At 45.7% G+C, this 20,031-nt stretch overlaps 1 long non-coding RNA gene across 4 annotated transcripts in view; it reads right to left on the minus strand.

The window, feature by feature from the left end:
• LOC117029840 (uncharacterized) overlaps nt 1-19,430 on the minus strand; it is a 103,284-nt gene extending 83,854 nt beyond the window's left edge. For all 4 annotated transcript variants that reach the window (XR_004424307.1, XR_004424303.1, XR_004424305.1 and 1 more), the window contains exon 1: nt 19,139-19,430. This is a non-coding gene — a long non-coding RNA (uncharacterized LOC117029840). The remainder of the gene's footprint in view (nt 1-19,138) is intronic.
• Between the last annotated feature and the right edge of the window lie 601 nt (nt 19,431-20,031).

The raw sequence follows: 20,031 nt of genomic DNA on the forward strand, positions 1-20,031 counted from the left end.
AGTGCAGAGCAGCCGCCTTGAGTCTCCTTTGCCAGCCTGCGTCAGTCATCAGCTACTGACGTCACGTGCAGATTCTCCTCTTTGGTGGGTCTGCTTCAGCCGGGAAAAGGCTTCTGCTCGGAGACAGAGCTTTGTGTTCGGCGCAGCCACTAAGCAGGCGAGGCGGCCGAGGCGGGCGCCACCCCAGGCTACGGCTGGGCAGCTGCAGAGGAGGCTGCAGCCTCGTCTGCACTGGGCGTGCGGGGCCCCGAGGGCGTGCCCAGCAGGACAGCCCCTTTCCCAAACGTCCTCCGCCGCCCAGCGCAAACTCGGCTCCTCACAGATTCGCGCAAACGTCCTTTCCCCGCCCTTTCGCAACTGGCCCCTGTAGCAGAAACAGATTAATTCTGTGTGTTTGTCGGGCTGATAGCCCGGGTTCCTCGAGTGACGCAAATAACAGATTCTACGGCTCCCGCTCTCTCCCCTGCTCCCTTTTTCTCGCTCCCTCCTTTCCCGTCTTCTGTTTCCTGCGCCCACGCATCCTGCTTGGTCTCCCACGGAATCAGCCAGCTACAGCTTCCCAGAGAGCAATCATCCGAGTTACAGACAGATAGACTCCCAGAGCAGGAACAAATAAACCTACAATTAAACATATACACACACAGCCCTTTGCAAGTGGCCAGCGGCGTTTAGGGGCTGCCCTGTGTGTGGGGGAGGGGAATAGGATTTCATAAATCCACCTGCCTCAAGGACTCAGTTGCTGGCGGGGGGGGGGGGTCAGGGAGGGAGGGTGTGCAGAGAAGAGGGACAAGACGGGGCTTGCTGCAGCTTTTCCCTCTCCTCACCACCCGAAAAGGACACCCACCTCTATAAATACCCAGATAGCAGGATATTTAGCGAATAAACAACTTTTGTCGAATGGTAGAGGAGAAAATTCAACAGAGGCTGCAAATACTTAAGTCTCTAGAGACATTAGCGGGACTTTTTAAGACTAGGTGACAGTGTACTCTTTTTTTCCCCCTTTCAAAGACCAGGGGATCTTTTTTCTTTTTAAAATAATGCCCCTGAAAAATGAGCTCAATGCATTAGAGCTATTTTTAAACCAATCTGAGTGGAGCTTGTTTCATGAGGGTGACAAAAGGTGTGTGAATGTAAGTGTCTTGGTGTGGTGTATCTGAATCTGAGGTTTTCAGCAGAGGACATGCTACACCTCAGCATGACAAAGAGTTTATTGATTGGCGGAGTGATGGAGGTGGGAAGAATTCTTGCAGATTGGAAGGTCTGAACAAAATCACATGCACAGAGATCACCCTCCCCAAATCTACACAGCCTCCCACATCCACCTCACATAACCTCTGCCCTGAAGGGTGAGGGGGAAGCAGAGAGCTATTTACAGGCATGGCTTGATGCATGGTTTGTCTCCTTTACTAATCCTAATTATCAGCTTTCCTTGACAATGGTTTTCCTTGATGCCAATAGACAATTTTCCAGAGGTTACCACTAGGATTTGGGGCACAAAGCCTGGGAGAGACAGTGATCATGGGCTGATATTTAATCAGTGTGATTTTTAATACCCTTCCATCTCCCTCCTTAGGCACTCCTGTCCTTTGTAACTTGCCTTGGAGATTCTGGGTTCACCTTAAGCTTGTCCTGTACCCTCAGTTCCTGTCTGTGGCTTCAGCTTTGCCCACTAAAGGGAGACAGAGGACAGCTGCTCAGCTGGAAGGACACCCTCTGGCAGCTATTTATTTTTAGCTCCATGAATGCATGCATGTATGCATGTGAGAATGTTGCTGCAGTGGGGAGGTGTGCCGGCAGTCAGAAGAAATATCAGTGAGAGGTAGGTGGTCCTGGTTCTTCCACGGAAGATGGCTTATCACTTGGGATCATCAGATGTAGCCCGACAGACAAGAAAGCTTTCCCATCACGTTTCGACAGTGTTTCAATGACGTCTTCTTGGATTAATGACAATGTCAAGCTAAACATGTTTTTAAAGGCAGAGTAGGTAATGTTTTTAGAGATATGAGACTAGGTACAGGTAAGCATAAATTCACAGTCACAGAAACCATACATTTGTATATAAACTATATGTAGAGAAGAGACAATTTAGAATAATAATGTGACTTGCTTTCTATTTCTGTGCTTTCTATGGTGGTTGGGTGCTATTGTATCTGGTGTTGAGATCCAGGCAGATTCATTTAAGACCACTTTGGGGGTCCCCTAACAGCTTCCAGCAAACCCTGAATCTAACCCTAACAAATGAAGTAGAGTTGGAAATACAAGAAATGGGCTCAGACTCTACATCTCAAAACTTTGAGGGCAGCAGCCAAAATTATACTAATCTAACCTTGGACTCAGGGTCTCTGATCCTCCCTCCCAGAAGAGGGCATGCCTCTGCCTTGTCCCTATGTGGCGACTGTAATCAAACTGACAGGTTAGATGCCAGGGTGGGGAGGAGGAAGCTCAGCACAAACATTTGCAGAAAGTTAAGCCCCCGGAGGCTCAGCATCTCCATTTTCCTAACACGTCGGTCAGGTCCTCTGGTGTATTCCTGGATTGGAGCTGATGACCTTGGCTTTCCGAGCTGTCCTGCCATTCTTTGCGAAGGGCTGTGGTGCCCAATTCCTGTCAGAGCAGTCAAGCTAAGGACCCAGGGAAAAACAGACTGACATGGAACCTGTCCAAGATGAAAACTGCCTTCTGCACTGCCAACCCCTTCCTTGGCATCCCAAGCAAGAAGACTAGGTTCTCTTAATAGTCCCCCAGGGAGTCTGTGTGTGATAGTCTGCTGTCACAAAACCCTTGAAAAGAACTAAGTCTCCTCTCTGTCAGGGTCAATGAAGCCCAGAAATGTCCCGCCTGTGTCTCTTGTCTCTTCTCCAAGCACCAAGAAAAATGCCAGTAGGTAAAGTACTGGGTTTGGAGGAGGGAAAAAACAACAACGACAACAAAAACACCTCAGCTCCCAGGAAATCAACCAATAGTTGATGAGGGAAGAAGTCGAGGAAAGAGATTCCTCTTTGCCTAAAGTTGTCTCCATCAAGAAGAACTATTTTGGCCTCAGTAAGCGATGGAGTAGGAGGAGAAGACACTAATAGTTTTTGAATACCTACTATGTGTCACACTGTACCAGGCGCTTTTACATACATCTGATATACTACTTAAGGCAGTTCTATGGGTGTCATCATGTTACCTACCTCATTGGGTTGTAAAGCACAGAAATCACTTCAAAAATAGTAGTTATTATTTTCCCCATTTTAAAGCTAAAGAAGTGGAGACCAGGTAGCTTAAGTGACTTGTCCAAAAGTCTTAAGAGCTTGAGGTTGTACAATTAGGGATCCAATCAAGTGCATGTCTGTATGGCTCCAACATTTATGCCCATACCTCTCTATCAGGTTGTCTTTATTCCTATATCTGGTCTTATATATTACAGTTCTAGGCTCCCTCATTTGGAATTCGAGACATCTGTGACTTTCTCAGTAGTGACCTGAAGAATGAAACCAATATATTCCTCCTAAGGAGCCCTTTAGCCAGTAGGCACCATCACCCACCCCACCACCGGCCCAATCACAATGTTATCTGCCTGAGAAGAGACACCCTCCATCCTCTATCAAGAAAAGCCCCCAGCTCATCTAAAACTCAAAGGATTTGTCTGAAGTCAGCCAGTGTAGAGTGAATAAGCAGCGAACTTTATGCCCATTTAGACTGCTACACCCAACCAACTACGTTTTCACCTCCATTGAGGAAACCCCTTCGGTAGCACTAAGGAGAAGTTAGGAATTCCCCAGTCCAGTCTTCCCAGAAAGCTGTCTTAAGGTGAGAACAGCAGCAAATCCAAATTTGGTTCGGCAAGTCATGTGAGTACGCCTTCACCCCTTTAGAAACTGGCATCTCTGACAATTTTCTTGATTCTGAAAACTTTAGAGGCTCAGCCATTAGCACAGTGGGGGAGTTGAGTCACAGCATGTATAATACAAGCTATTCCATGATCCCCTTGCCCTGTTAAATAACATGTTTCCGTCACTTACCCTGATCAGGAGGTACATTCAGTCTTGGGAAACATTTCTCACAAGGCAGCATATTTGGAGGTTTGAGGACCCCTTGCATGCTGGAGAAAAGTGACTAGAATTCCATCACCCCCACCCCCTTTTTGGTTGCCATCAGCACTCAACAGTCTCAACTCTATCTACCTGAAAGCAACCATAGCGTTCAACTTCAGAACAGTTAATGCAAAGTCTTCCTTTTGTACACCTCTATTATAAAGGAGCAAGGTCTTTCAAATGCCCTCCCTACACCACTCTAACTGCTGAACACCTTGGAGAGCTAGGTAACAGGTTTTCCCATGCCTTGCCAACGGAAGCCACATTTGGGAGAATGGGGACTTAGGGGGCCACCCAGGAATATCTAGAGTGGGTTTCATGGTGAGGATCTAAGCAAAGACAAGGAAGCCAGAGCAAGCACATGATAGGGGGCAGAGGTTGAGGGGTGGGGGTGGGGTGGGGCTCAGGATGCCAGCGTGTTTTAGTTTAGCAAGCACTAAACAGAAAAGGATCAGAGTTTGAAAAGCATGGACCCTGGGGAGAAAAGAACAATCTAAGGGTGTTTCAAGACACCTACATGAGTTTGGCCTTAATCTTGTGGTTGCTGGACAGTTGTCTACCCCACTTGACTTCAGTGGGCAGAGAGAGAGCCCAATCACAAATTCATGGGGAAGGATCTAGTCGGTCTGAATTAGCTGAACTTTGTATCCTTTCACTATTAAAACAGCCCTGAAAGTAGGGGCTGGTCTACTAGGCTTGGATCTCTCTATCTCATAGGCCAACAGTAAAACATGGGTACTGCCATTTCTTTAATTCCTAGTCCAATAAATACAGGCTGTGGAAAAGAAGAAGAATGGATTAATCTATCTGCTGGGTTGGCCAGGTTTTTTTTGTTTGTTTGTTTGTTTTTTGTTTTCTTAGTGGCAAGGCTATGAGTTAACATAACAAATTGGGTCTGAATCTTGTCATGAGAGGAGAGAACTTCAGCTCACATATGAAAACCTGGCATCTTCCATTATTTCTAGCTTACCCCTAAAAGTGGAAATGAAAGTGGGGGAGAGAAAATACACTTTCTGGGTGTAGTGGGTTTTCTGAGAACCACACGTCTTATAGTGATAGTCTTTGAGAAAGAGAGCACTATGACCTCAACAAGTCTTATTTGGTTAATCCTGCTGTTTTGTTTCATAGAGATCTAGATTTCATAGAGATTCTAGATTGACATTGTGAGGCTGGACTAACACCCATGGCTGGGCTGGGGGTCACCGAAGGGCATTCTGGTCAGTAGGAACCAATAGAGGACAAATCACACATCCTAACAGGGTGGGTCTGGCTCATCAGCACTGGCTTTCTGAGATCCCTATAAATCACTCTAGACAGTGCTGACAAATGTCACTTACCTCACCATCCAGGAACCTGTGGCTCAGAAACCATGAAGAAAAGCCTTGGGTCTCAAATGAAAATGTCTAGAGTGAAGTCATTGCAATGTGGTAGAATGAAATGCAAATTTAACTGGAGGAAAGAAATCTAGATGATTCCATTCTATGTTCAGGGGCAATCTAATTCTGAGGCTCTTTCTCTCTCTCTCCTCCCTACCCCCACATTCTCAATCACTCTGAACAGTCATGAGTAAGCTCTTTCACTGTATCTAACTGGGATTAAGGGATTTCTGGTCTTTTCATCTGCTTTCAATTATATCACACTCAGATACCTTGGGTACCTGCATTGAGTATGACTGTTCTCGCAGAGAGTCTCGCGACTTCATTTTGGAAAAGGTAGGATTTACTGCCGTTTTCCTGACCTGGGGGCTGAGTGTTGGGCTGAGTCTGGCATGAGACGGGTAGGAGAGAGGGAAACTAATGTTAGCCACCTGGATGTAACTCAGAGGGGAACCTGCCAAACAGAGAGCAAAGCCACTGCCCATGACAGGGTCACCTCGGAGAAAGAGCTCAGTGGGTAGTGAATGGAGGAAGGATGGTGAGCAGGAAGGGGTAATTATGGCAAGGGTTAACAGGAAGATGAACGTGAGCAGCAACATTGCAGGAAGCACGAGGCAAAGGATGAGGTGTGTCCTGGGTGTTTGAGGACCGCTTTGAAAACTCATCTGATCTCCTCTTGGTCATTGGCGATCCTACAACAAGTAAGAATGAAAGGGATACGGTGTCAGCAATCTATATTCCATCACTTACAGTTCCCTATGAGCATCCAGTTCCAGGCTTTCCCCTTCCCTCTTTCACTGGTATCATTTTGGCTTCCCTAGGGGTGTCAGGGACACGAGGGGTAGATACTCATGGCTGCAGTTAGGTAAAGAGATGCTCAGCCTTACCAGCAGGTGGCCAAATACAAGTTCATTCCAAATTGGCAGATCTGGACCAACTATTCATCAAGAAGTCACATTTCTGGCAAAGTAGAGTTTGTGGTATTAACAAGTCAAACCAGAGAGAGAGCTGCTTCCACTGGTAGCTGAGGGCCAGGAGGTTACATCATGGACAAATATTTTTAACTCAGCCACTCTGTTTAGGACATTGACAGCCCAATAGCCCAGGAAGTGCTGCAGAAAGCCTGCTCTTGTATCTGCTGTGTTACTATCTGCAGGTACCATTCTGATCCCATTATGACATCACTCTGCCTGTAGGGGAAGGGGAAGCTAGTAGGAGGTCCTGAGTCAGGGTAGGGGCGTGCTAGGTGGTATCTAGTGTGGCTGCTGTCCCATTGTATAGACATAGAGACACAGCAGTGAAATTGGAGACCAGTACTCAACCCCAAAAGGACAGGGAATCCTGTGACTTGTCCATCTCTCACATTCCCAGGAAGAACCAATGTGGAAATGCTTTGAGGTTCTCCTGCATGAAATGGAAATCTTTGCATGGTACAGGAGAATTTAAATAGTACTTGGGATTCTCCCAGGGACCTAGTTGCCTTTAAAATGTGGGCTGGTGAGAGACCAACCTTAAAAAGATAAGTAGCTTGTGTAATTCCTAATTCCCAAATGACTCAATATCAAGGGAATTCAATTATGAACCAACCTGAAACAGAAAGGAGTGACTCAGGACAAGATCTGTATATAAATCGAGGAGGTGGTGTCACAGTCTTTATTTTCTGCAGTTAAAAGGCCCAGTCTACACCTTGGTTTCAACCAACACCAAGCAGAATGTCAGAAGGTAAGCTGAGAGTAAAGATTCTGGTCTTGACTCTGCCATTTGCTCCAAACCAAAATCTGGAACATGTCTCTCAACATCCTAAATTCCCAACATATAAATGGGGTGCACTGCTACCTGTCGTACCTACCTCACAGGATTTTAATTTTAAAAACATATGTGTAAACATGTTGCACAAATTTAAACAAGGCCTCACCTCTGTAATGGAAATTCTTCTTAGTCACTGCTGTGCTGGTTATGCTGCTTTCTTCAGTCTGAGCATCACAGTGAGAGCATAGATTGGAGAAGCACTGCCATGGAATTAATTGCCTCATGGGCTAGCCTTTTTTAAAAAGCAAGGCTGAAATGTTCTAGGCCCCAGGAAGTTTATGGAGCAATCCCAAAGCCAGCACAACCTACTTACAAAGATCTGACAATTCAGTTCACGAACTCATCCTAGAAAAAGCACTACATACTTCATTGCTGAATATCACTACGGTCACCTTCTAAGTACTCCCCTTGAGAAGTTATGCACCGATGCCAGTGCCTGGTCTACCCTTCAAAGCAATTTTGGAACTCTTTTTCTAGAATGGCTGCCAGAGCTGTCATCATATTACCCTTGATGTCTTGAATGTCATCAAAATGTCTTCCTTTCAATATTTCCTTTATCTTCAGGTAAAGAAAGAAGTCATTGGGGGCCAGATCAGGTGAGTAGGGAGGGTGTTCCAATACAGCTATTTGTTTACTGGCTAAAAACTCCCTCACAGACAGTGCCGTGTGAGCTGGTGCATTGTCGTGATGCAAGAGCCATGAATTTTGTTGGAGAAAAGTTCAGGTCGTCTAACTTTTTCATGCAGCCTTTTCAGCACTTCCAAATAGTAAACTTGGCTAACTGTTTGTCCATCTGGTACAAATTCGTAATGAATAATCACTCTGATATCAAATAAGGTTAGCAACATTGTTGCAACTATTTGTGAACTTCATTGTCAAACCTCGGATGTTAGGTGATGGAAATAAGCTTCACTTCCCATTTCATGTTGTCCCTTGGGACTTGCTTCTCTTGAGTTCTCTCAGGAGAATTCTAAGAACAATGAGGGTCCCTGAAGTGGTCTGCTAGTCTCTGGTGACACCAGGAAGTTAATCTCTCCAGGTATTGGCTGCCTCATTGGTAAAACCGTGCCACATGCTAGTAAGATGCTTAGCACTGTGTTGGCAACCAATAAATGTTAGATGAAATTATGAAGGAGGCAGAAGAAACCCACCTCTGGAGTTTCATCTTCCTTGGTGCCTCAGGAGACCTTATTTTCTCCTTGGTTCAAGGCACCAAGGTACTCAAATGCCTCAAAGCCATACCCACAGGGCAGGGCAGAATGATTCCTTTGGAATTTCTATCAAAGAGCCAGTAGAGGGAGCTCCTGAGTAAAGCTTCTCTTCTCTGGTCCACATTTCCTTTATTTCTCTTTAAAACCAATCTCTGTTCAGAAGTCACGGACTTTTTCTCTACCAGAAAACTAGAGCCCTCAGCAAAAGACCTGGACCCAATCCAGCTTTCAGAGAACCCAGGGGTTCTTGAACTTTAGAGAGAGCTTGAGTCCCATGCCAAGGTTCAACTCTTGGGCTCTGGTTGCAACTTGGAACAAAAAGGGTAGTTTCCACATGGGGCTGATCCCAGGAGATCTGGGGCTGAGGCTTTGAAGCTAACACTTCTTTGGCCCTTGGAATTTTGAATATGCTTTAGCTTTGTAGTCATCCTCTCCCCACAAATAGCTTTGTAGTCATCCTCTCCCCACAAATATCTCGATTCGTCGTTACTGAAAGGATCTTTATTATAAGCTTGAGATAAGGCAGTCATGGAGCCCGGATACTGTTAGCAGCAGAGTAAAGGAAATAGTCCTTGCCTGCTGTTAGGAGCCTTTAAAAGCAAGCATCTGAGAAACCAAAGGATGGACATGGACTCTTTCTCAGATGAAGGACCTAAAATGGCTGACAAAAGGTGGCAAGATGGACTATTGAGGCTCTGAGCCAAGCTTTTCCACCGTTCCTTCGCTTCTCATATTCATCAGGTCAACTAGGTAACACAAACCTTTTTTTCTCATACTTATTTTCTGGTTCATAGTTAATCAATGCAATAGTAGGAGCCTCAAGAGATGGTAGATCTTTCTAGTCTTTCTTATAATTAACATGTGCTCAGGGTTTGATTTTGATCAACAGTGGCCTCGTTTCTTTTAGGGCATCCAAGGGCCTCTGTGCCTCACCTACTTACAAGAGGATACATAAATCAGGAGGAGCCCAGAATAAGGGGAAGACTTGCCATCAGGAAAGTTAAAAACATATAAGAGTGCCTCTCCCCCATCTTCGGCTGGCGGGACATCAAGAGTAACAATAGCTGGTATTTGAGTATTTACTAACCTCAGGTACTGTGCTAAGAGGTATGTATACATTATTCCATTCAGTATTCCATTCCATTCAGCAACTCAATGAAACTGTTCCTATTACAATTTCCATTTTCAAGTTGAAAAGGTAGGGCTTGGAGAGGCTAAATAACCTGCCCTAAATCAAAAAGCTGCTAAGTATATTAGTTGGTATTCTGAAATACAGAACAGCCCCAATCTAGGCTCTAACTGGGTTCTCCAGAACACACAATCAACAGTGGAGTTCCCTTCAGCATTAGCAGAAGTTTCCACGGGTAAGGGGAACCTGGGTAGTGGGACATACCTTGTTAAGTCCCAACCAGGACCGTGGAAACACCTGATATTCCTTCTCGTTCCATTGTCTCATTTTCACAGGGCAAATACGACCTGTCTCAGGAGGAAAAATTACCATAGGATGAAGCAGTTTACCATCTTTTCCCTATCTAAGATAATCCCTCAGACACCCAGCCAAGGGTAAACAAAAGGGACTCATTACATCTTTGAAAAATGCATTGGGCTTTCATAATTTGGGAATGAACTAGAAGACTGACAGCTGGGGATCTAATTCAAGAGTAGAATTCTTTAGGTCCCATACCTGAAAAGAAAAGACTTTGGGAACTGCCATTAAAAATAATCAGGGGAGGCGGGGAGGAAGGTAGGTAATGGATTGTATCAACAGCTCTCAAGTTCTGACTCCATCTTCCCTGATTTGTGACTTTTCTGGGCTCTGTTCACCCACCTTTGGTTAACAGTCAGTGATGGTTCCTTTGACATAAGGGATTGGATCAGGTAGGGAAGGCAGAGGCTGCACAGCTAACATCACAAGTGGCACTTTTCCTTAACTGTAAATGACAAGGACCCTGCTTTCAATCACCCCAGGAGCGTAACTGCTACTCATCCTTCACTACCTGAAGTCAAGAGAAGAAAGCTGTCCAGTGAGAAGGAGGGGAAAAAATGAAGGAGCTACCGCCATAAAGAGCCGGGGAACCACTGGCTACGGGAAGAATAGAGGACTCAGACCCAGGCCTGTCCTCTCATCTCCTCAGCTCTGGGGCTGACACCAAATGTTTTGATTCATAGAGTTCTTGCTGCTCTGGGCCACCAGTATTGGCAAATATGTAGGTTCGAATTGGTTCAAAATGGGATGTTCGGTTACAAATCAAACAGAACTGTGGTCTGGATTGCAACTCAGGAGAATCACGAATGTTTTGATGGGGCCTGGGGCTCATAACTTGGAGGAGTTCCTTCCGACTAGGGATTTGGGGGCCATTTTAGTTCCAGGCCCTACAGGGATGCGCCAAGCTCTCGGCAGGGACCTGCCTGCATCGTGCTGCAACTTGTTCCATCTGCGTCCTTCTTACAGCCCTCCACGGCCAAACTAGTTACAGAGTATGTTTTTCTTGAAATCCCCTGCAAACACATGGCAGTCTCCCAAGAGGGACCCAGAAGGGTGGACTTTAGGGACAGAAATGCCTTCAGAATGGGAAACACTCATAATAATCGCAAGCACTTAATTTGCACTTGTCGTACACCAGGCAGTGTCTGACGCACTTTATATGTATTAACTTATTCCTCATCATACTATTATTATTAGGAGGCACTATTATTGTTCCCATCTTACAGGTGAGAAAACAGATATTACTGGACTTGTCTGAGGTCTCGGAGCTATTTAAGTAGGCATGACTTTCATCCAGACTGTCTGGCTCCTGCCCTGAGTCCTACACTAGAGTCTGTCCTCTTGATGACAGACTCACCAAGGTTCTCTCACGCTGGGCCTATATATGGGCCCTGAATGCAAAGGGATCCTTATTCAGTCTGATGTTGTGCTTGCTGTGGATAATCTATGGAATGCGGACATCAGGCATTAATGGGCCCAGAGGACCCTGTTGTCTGAGGCCTGAGCAACCCTGACCGCTCCCTCCCAGGGCCATGGAAGACGACTGTGAAAACAGTGATGGTAACACTACCTTCACCTCAAACACGTCGAGTCCTCCAAGCATCTTAGGCGTTCCTTAAGGACAAGAATTATTCAGCTTGCTCAATGCAACAGTCATGAGATTGCACACACTGTGGGGTTGGTTAACTCTGACCCCCTTGTTTTAGGATGAGGCCAAGTGAATCACCTACATTCACTGGGTTAGGGCAGCGGAGCCTGGACTGGACCTCTGGGTTTGACTTCTAGTTCAGTCAACGTATCTGGTCACAGGGTCTCTGAAGGCTGAGGGAAGAGATAAGAGAACGTAGTATTTGCTGGTGAGGGAGACTACTATTCAAGACCCTACCATCTAGAAAAAGAAAGGGAGATATTTCTCTAATCTGTTTAGGGGAACGGAAGCCTGCAAGAAGAGTCAGCTGGCCTCAGGTCACAGGCCAAGTTAGGGAATGAGCTCGTTGATTTCTGTTCCCAAAATACCCAGCTCATCAGGTTCCCTGAACACGAGGTAGGTGGTTAAGCTTTTAAAAATCTGAGAGCTTATATATAGATCAGTAGGTTAATGTAGAATAGGAGAAGGCATCTTGCCTTGGTGGAAGTGGCTAAAGAAGGAATTTTCAGGGAGAGAGTGGCTATTTTGCTCTTCCCTTTTCTCTTCCATCATGTCCCTGAACAATTCGTTTTCCAAATCTGTGTGAATTCAATATAGAACAGGAAACTGACGCAAATAATGCCCATAGTGAATCCTGCTCACAGGGATCCTGACTCCTGCCCCAGACTGAGGCTAGTTTGAGGCTACTACCTGCAAAGCTTGGTGGTTCTCAGTACCCAAGATGTGGTGGTCAGGGTAGGTCCTATAGTTCTGGGACCCAGGAACCCTAACAGTTAGTCATGGGCTTCCAATAGGATGAACTGCCATCAAAGCCTGGCCCCCTCGCCGAATACTACCAAGAGTCTCTGGAATGAAAAATCTGGATCTTTGTGGATGGAATCTGTTGTTTTTTCCCAACTGGTACCTCCACACCAATGAACACATTCATATAAACTCATGGATGAAAGGGTTTCTGATAGAATGGGACATAGGACAGATACATTTGGAACAGGAAAGGAAGTCTACGGTGACTGATTGGTCAGGCAAGGGCTTTATAAAAACCTAGACTTGGGAAGAGTCTTACCAAAAGAAGACAGTGGGCTGCTAAAGGCCTCTTTCACCTTCTGGACTACGAATGTCATGGTGGCAAGCAGGATCTCTATCTTTGTTATCCCTGGATCCTCAGAACCTAGTATGCAGCCTGTTAGCTGGTGGACCCTCCATAAATTTTTGAGTCCCCAATTTGAATGAGGCCATGAGGACCAGGTAAGGGATTACTTTCCTCTGTTCTCCACTCAGGAAGGAGGTCATTGGAACTTAAGCTCTGGATGAAGAACATATAGTCATACTGGCCTCCAAGGAATCACGGAGGGACTCTCACAATGCCCAAGGAGGACTGGGAACACCTGCCCCAGGGGAGAGGAGGAGACTTGAGTCTTGCCTTTAGGCTCCAGTAAGTCAAGTGCAGATGATCTACTTGCCCAAAGTCATGGGGTCCAGACCAGTGCTATGCATTGACTGGGCCCCTTTCTCCTTACCTGGATGCCGCCTCTTTCAGGACTGGGGACTGGGGAAAAGGGTTTATGGGCTTTAAGCTGAAGTGAAAGCTCCAGGGAAGTTTCCCAGGAGTGTCCCTGACTTGGCAGGCTCAATGGAGAACAGTTCCTTTGGCTTTCAGTAGGGTAAGGAGCAGGGAGATAGATTTTACCCAGCATCTCCCAAGAGGAGTCCCTGTGTATGTGGAAAGGTCTACGAATGATTCTGCTAGCTTCAGAAAACGGAAAATTTATCCACGAAAGAAAAGTATATGGTATAACAGAAATGTCATTCGAAGATACTCCCAAGTCACTTTTTTGATGCTTTCTTGGGCCCATCAATGGCCAGAAGTATAATAATAAAAATGATAAACAATAATAGTAATATATCACATATTGGGTATGTGCTAGGCACTGTGCCAAGCCTTTTGCAAATAACTCCATGAATCACAACCTTTTGAGGTAGGTACTATTATTATTCTCAAGTATTGAGAAACCAAAGTTTTGAGAGTTTAAATAACTTATCAAAAGTCACATAACCAACCAAATACAGAAATCAAGATTTGAACCCAGGTCTGATTACAAAGTCTGAACTATTCACCATCATACTGTACTCAGGAAACTGAGAGTCCAGACTATCAGAGACCTATGTCTACCTTTATTTCCATGTAAGATGGGAAAGAGGAAGGCAGGATTAAAAAAAATAATAATAACATCTGCTTCTGCACACACAAAATGCACAAACACACGTATCATGTATGTAGAGCACTCGAGTGCTTTTGGATGAGCCATCTCATTTCTCATGTCATTCTCAGTGGGGTAGGTGAATACTCCCATTGATCTGGGAAGGTAAGCAGGTCGCAAAGAAGCTAAATCATTTACCTAAGATCATACATCCCCACGGTTGCCTGAATCTATCTGGTTCGATGCCAAATCCATGGTCCTTCACTATAACAGACTGCCACAATAATGAGACATACTCAGCTAGTACTTATTAAACACCCACCATGGCTCAAGCACTGTTCTAGGCTCATTCACAAAGAGTAAATAATTCTCCATTGATTGGTCTTCCCGTCTGCTAACTGGGCTGTCATTGAAGCAGCCTCCAAGTCTAGTAAAGCTTATATAGAAAGAATAAATAAAAGCAATTCCTTTCCCTTTTTTCTCTATGTATTCTCGGTAGCTTAAGTTCAACCTAAATATTTCACAAAAAGATGGTGCTGTCACCGACAGGACCAGGCAGTAAAGAAAAACTAGATTAAGGCTGAAAAGCACAACTCTTATTTAAAATCTCTGAACCAAGGATGGAGGGTCAGAACTATCTTTGTTCTCTAGGCTGGATGCATTTTTAATGCCATCCTATTTCCACTCTAGTCCACCTCACATTTCTGAGGTGCCCTGTAGCTTTACTCCTTAGAGAATAAGCAGGCAGTTGATGACGAAAGGAAAGACTCGCTTTCCATTGGGGTCTATCAGGAATCCAGGGCTGTCTTCTTCTCAACACTTTGAGCCTCAGGTTCTACTTCTTCCATATTAACAACAATTGCATTAACTGCCAAAGTCATTTCTAAGAACCTGTCATCCTGGAGCAAGAGATTCCTGGGCCGACTTCAGGGGAAGAGATAAATAACTAAGTAAGTACTAAATAATACAGTTATTCATGAAGCAAGCTAAATATTATTCATTTGTAGATGGTGGAACTTAAGTACATATCAGGCAGAAGGTCTGCTTCGTGGAGCCAAGCTCAAAAGTGATAGGGAGGGATTGGATGGCTGCTTAATTTCCAAGGCCTGGGCTCCAACTCAAGGTCTCAGCAGACCTCAAAGAGATCAGCAGATGAATTCTCTCTTCAAAGCTGTGACACCATCACCAAAAAGTGGTGGACTTTTCACAGCGTGGGACTTGGTTAAAGGAGAAGAAAATCCCAATGGATCAAAAAGGGAGGCTTGCTGAAGGTTTCTTGCTGCAGGTGGAACTATTCATTTGATGGAGGAAGATGAGTGGCAGGCTTCTCAGTCCAGGATCTGGATTACTTCTCACCTCGTCCTGCCCAGGTTGGCTGAATGGGTGTGTGACCTAGGTGGTCACACATGGCCCTCTGCTCAGAAGGGCCTCGTTCTCGGTTTAATACTCTGCCGTCATTGTCTTGAGATTCTTCATAACTAGCTTTCAACTTGGGTTTTGCACATAAAGAGAATTTTGCACAAAATTCTCCATTGTGGGACAATGGAGAATGCCTGAGTAGCAAAGATAATGCGTGGTCACCATTGCTGGCTGTCCCAGTGTTGGCAGTCCCCTAAGAGTACAGAATTTCAGTGGGAGCTCAGCGAGACTCAAAGCAAGTAAAAGGTAGGCCGATGACTAAGTAAGCGGGGACACTGGCAGTACAGATCATGCTGTTTGAACCAGAACTTGCTTTGAATGCAGAAAGGAGGCAGTGGGGTTCTCTCGAACACTAATGACAAAAACCCCTGTCATATCATTTCTTACTCGTTTTCCTTCCCTGTATTTGCCAACCACCTATGTCCAAAATGATGACATAGAAGGGAAGATAGTTCCTTTTCCTTTCAGTCCTTCCTTACTCATCAGCAAGCTGAGGTCAGACAGTGCTGATAGAACGTTTGCACGTAAGAAGTGAAATACTGTAAAAGCAGTTGCGTTCATTTTGTTCACTGTTCCCATTGTGCTGGTAAGAACAAAACACATATGGGTGTACCACCTAAGAAATGCGAGTTGTGTAATTTCTGTGATTTTGCAAATCAATTAAATGTTCTTATATTTGCCTTTAAAACAATCATTGCACAATATACAGATGTATGGTACCATTCAAGCTAATAATTTAAATTTTTTATTTTTATTTAGCACATTAAACAAAATTTTTTAAATCACAACTTGAGAGAGATCTGGGAGAAAGAAAAAAGTTTTATATTTTAATATCTTGAACGGTCCTTTTTCCTGTTTTTTGAACAAGGTGCCCTACATTTTCATTTTATACTGGACGCCATGAATTATGTAACTGGCCCTGCTCTTGCCCTTAGTTGTCTTTTGAGAAACAAAGGGACAGCACCAGGGCTCGTCCAAAGTGATGAAGGGACAAGTTGGACTTCATTCTTCTCATAAGTGGATAGACAGCCGCTTGCAGTAACACTTTCCAACGTCGAGTGAAGGGGAAACTGACACTCCTGAATGAATATGAGGAAACCCAAGGCAAATTCAGGTTCACCACATACACTCAGGGACGTCAGATCCACCCCGAAACCGGATATGGCATTTCTCCACTGGCATCTTCACGCTTGACAGAAGATAAAGATGGTCTCCTCTTTTGTGTTCACGCATGTGCTCACATGTGGAGAGAATTCTGTGCACACATATGCATATTGTTGTGGTCTTGCTACACGTATGTGCATATACACTGCATATATGTGTTTGCATGTGATGTGTGCTTAGGCACCTGGTAGAACCTGAGAGGGGTGTCTTCACATGGATCTTGGGGTTGGCTGACGGAGATGAAATGCCTTTAAGGCAAGGGTGCAAATGGTGTCCTTCTGCACTTAGTCCACAAGAGACCACAGCTAAGAGCGGAGAGCAATACTGGCAGGTTTGGGGAACTATGCAAGACACACGGCTCTATTTGTAGGACCAGATTTTTCTTGAAACCACTTCCATCTCCTTTTATATCAAAGAGAGACGGACACCTGTTGACTTAGGTAAAGAACAGAAACAACTTCCTTCTTAGGGGAGTGACACAAGTGACCCTACTGCCTCCTAGGCTGTGAAAGACTATCCTCCTTTCACCATTGGACAAAAAGGGAGGGGGCACGGCCCTGGACTAGGGCCTTCCATGAGGTAGACAGTGGATGCCAGGAATGCTGACCTGCTTTGCCGCCACACCAGCAGGTCCCGAAGGATGGACATGCCATCCACTCTGCTTTCTTTAGCTGGACACCACTTCATACCATACCTACAGCAGGCTTTGTGCCAGTCTGTGCCCCTCTCACCTCCAATCCCATTTCTATGCCTGCACTCCTTGCTTTTGGGTTATTTTTCCTCTGGAGCCATGACAACAGCAGCTGATTCTAATTTCCAAGCACCCTCCCCAAATCTCCCAATCCCCAGCTTGAGATTCACTTCTCATGTGAATTTGGTAACCCAGCCAGCCCCCCTGGGAGAAAAAAGCCAGTAACTGACTCCTTCTGAATCACGTCCCCATCTAGGTGGTCTTCACTACCACCGGCCCCGATCAAAGAACCATTGTCTTTTACCTTCTCCATATTTCAAGGTGCATTTTAACCAGACATGCACACGGTGCCCCCACTATATATTTCAAGACCATTGGGGGAGGTATTCCCCCTCCAAAGAGACCTGTGTTCCACCTCCCAGAAGTGGCAGCTCTTCAGAGTGGAGGTGATTCAGCTTTTCCTCGAGATCATTTGCAGGAGAAAACTACAGTACTACATACAGCTGAGAGTGCTGCCTGATTCCCTAGATTTAAAAAAAAAAAAAAAAAAAACCTGCTCTCAGACAAGGAATTCCCATTGACTGAGGTCTGGCCAACACCTGGAGCTCAGTTTTCCCCATTAAACATAAAGCTCAGGATGAAGGATGCCAGGACGGGAGGGAGAAGGGCTGACATACCTTTTCAGCCTTTTCAACCCTCTGGAGGATCTGAACTCTGGCCCCCAAGGTCAAATGGCTGATGTTCAAAAGTCCCCTCTGTCCATGCCTCCACCCCTTGTCCCCAAGCTCCTTGCTAACAAAGAAGGACTCTCTTTGCTATACACAATAAAGCCCTGGTGGATTTACCCAGATTAAAGAACCCCTTGAAGTCTCTGTCAAAACTAATCTTCTCAGGAGAAACACTTGTTGATAACCACCTTGCTTTGTGAGGCAGCAGGGAACACAGGGCCCGGATGGAAAAAGGGGCCTCTGACCTCCCGAACTCCACATGGCACCAGGCACCACACAATTCCTGACCTCATAGAACAACCCCCAGCCCGCCTCCCCCCCCCCACCATATACCCTGCAAGCTCCTGCCCCCATTTAGCTTCTCCACTTCAAGCTGGGCCATCTTTGCACCAGCCTCCTAAAGCAAGGAGGCCAGTCCTGCAGCTTTCCAGACCGTGAGGGACTCTGGCTGGATGCCAGCCCCTCCTCTGCCGCCCCCGTGATTTAACCCTCCACCCTGCCGAGCTCAGCCTCTCTTCATGCTTCAAAGTTTGCCAGGCGCTTGTTCAGGCGGTTTTCTCTACACAAACGGCCCTACGAAATCATGCATAAAGATTTCCCTCTACAGGTGGTTGTGAGCTGTAGCAGTTTTTGCTCTTGCAATAGAAACGTGGTTGGTTTTCTTTTTCTTTTCTTTTTCCTTTTTAAATTTCATTTTACCCACTAATAGCGTTTTTTTTAAAACATTGTTTTGCTTGCACCCACGAAAGAGTTAGCATTTACCCCACATAGTGGGAAGAGAGATTAAATTCTTCATGCAAGAAATGTTACCACTACCACCATCACCACCAAGCTCTGACTCTCTCCCCACACTCCCCCACTTTGCTTTGACTTCATAAAGCCTTTTTGGAACTAAATTGTCATGTGCAAACTAATTACAAAAATGAAGACACTTAGTGAATGAGAATCCAAAATATGACAAAGTAGAAGCAGCACTTGCCCACTACAGAATCCACCTCCACCCTCCCACCGCCCCCACACCCCAGATATCACGGTGGGGGAAGGCAAGACTGCATCCCCTTCCCAGTTTACCACCACAGGACTGTCTTCCAGCTGGCGTGACTCCTGCAAAAACCACACACACACACACACACACACACACAAACACACACATACACACACCCCCCCACAGGAAAGCCTGCTCACGAAGTCTAGGCAATTTGTACAAATATAATTGTTCAATGAAAAAGACAGTGGCCAGTCATACAGATCTACTCCTTCAAACATTCACCAACTGACATCATAAACTTTGCAAAAGCCAAACACGAGACAGTGCATGGTATAACCTACCTTGGCGAGCTCCTTCACTTTTTGTGCAAATGTTTTCCCCTCCGCACGCTTTACACAGATTTCTAGGGAAATTTGGAAGGACTGGTGAGGGGGTGGGAGAGGTGAGGGAATGAGGGTAATATAAATAAGGAAGCGTTTTCAATGCACCACGCAAAAAGCTCGGGATTTCACGTTGTGTCTGCACTCTTCCCGGAGCAAAGCAAACAGTTCGCGTTCGGTGCCAGACTTGGAGGGAGAGGGAGAGGAGAGAGGGAGGAGGGAGAGGGAGAGGGAGTGGGGAGAAAGAAAGAGGGTGGGGGGAGCCTGTAGGAGAGAGAGAGAGAAGAAGAGAGAAAGAGGAAATGAGGGACGGATAGAGGGAGAAGAGGGGCGGTGAGCGGGAAGGGAGGGGGAGAGAGAGAAGAAAGGAGGGGGAGAGACAGAGGAAAGGAGGAGAGCGAGAAGGCAGGCCCCCCTCCCACGTTCCCACCCCCACACATTCAGGCACCTCCTGAGTAACAGATCAGAGCCAAAAAACTCCTCACCCACGTTCGAAAACCCCGTTTAGGGACAAAGTCCCGAGGCACTCACTCTCGGGGTCTATCTATAGACAGACCCTAATGATATGCATCGCATTCTGAACGTACGTGTGCGTGTGCCGATTACATACGGTTTCTTTGACAGGTGTGATTTTTATTTATTTATTTTATTTTTTGCACTGCAGTGTCTCTGATTATATGTGTTTGGATTTTTTTTTTTTTGCATCAGGAAAACATGCATCAATTTTGAAGGTATTAGGGGAAAATGGTGGGGGTCTCAAAGCTTCCAAAACCCTGGCTCCCCCCCACACCCCCAGCAAAGCTGGGATATTTGCAGAGTTGGGGCTGTTTGAAAAGGCTCCAGCTCTGGCTCGG

This window comes from Rhinolophus ferrumequinum, chromosome 11 (assembly GCF_004115265.2).
Source record: "Rhinolophus ferrumequinum isolate MPI-CBG mRhiFer1 chromosome 11, mRhiFer1_v1.p, whole genome shotgun sequence".
Taxonomy (NCBI): domain Eukaryota; kingdom Metazoa; phylum Chordata; class Mammalia; order Chiroptera; family Rhinolophidae; genus Rhinolophus; species Rhinolophus ferrumequinum.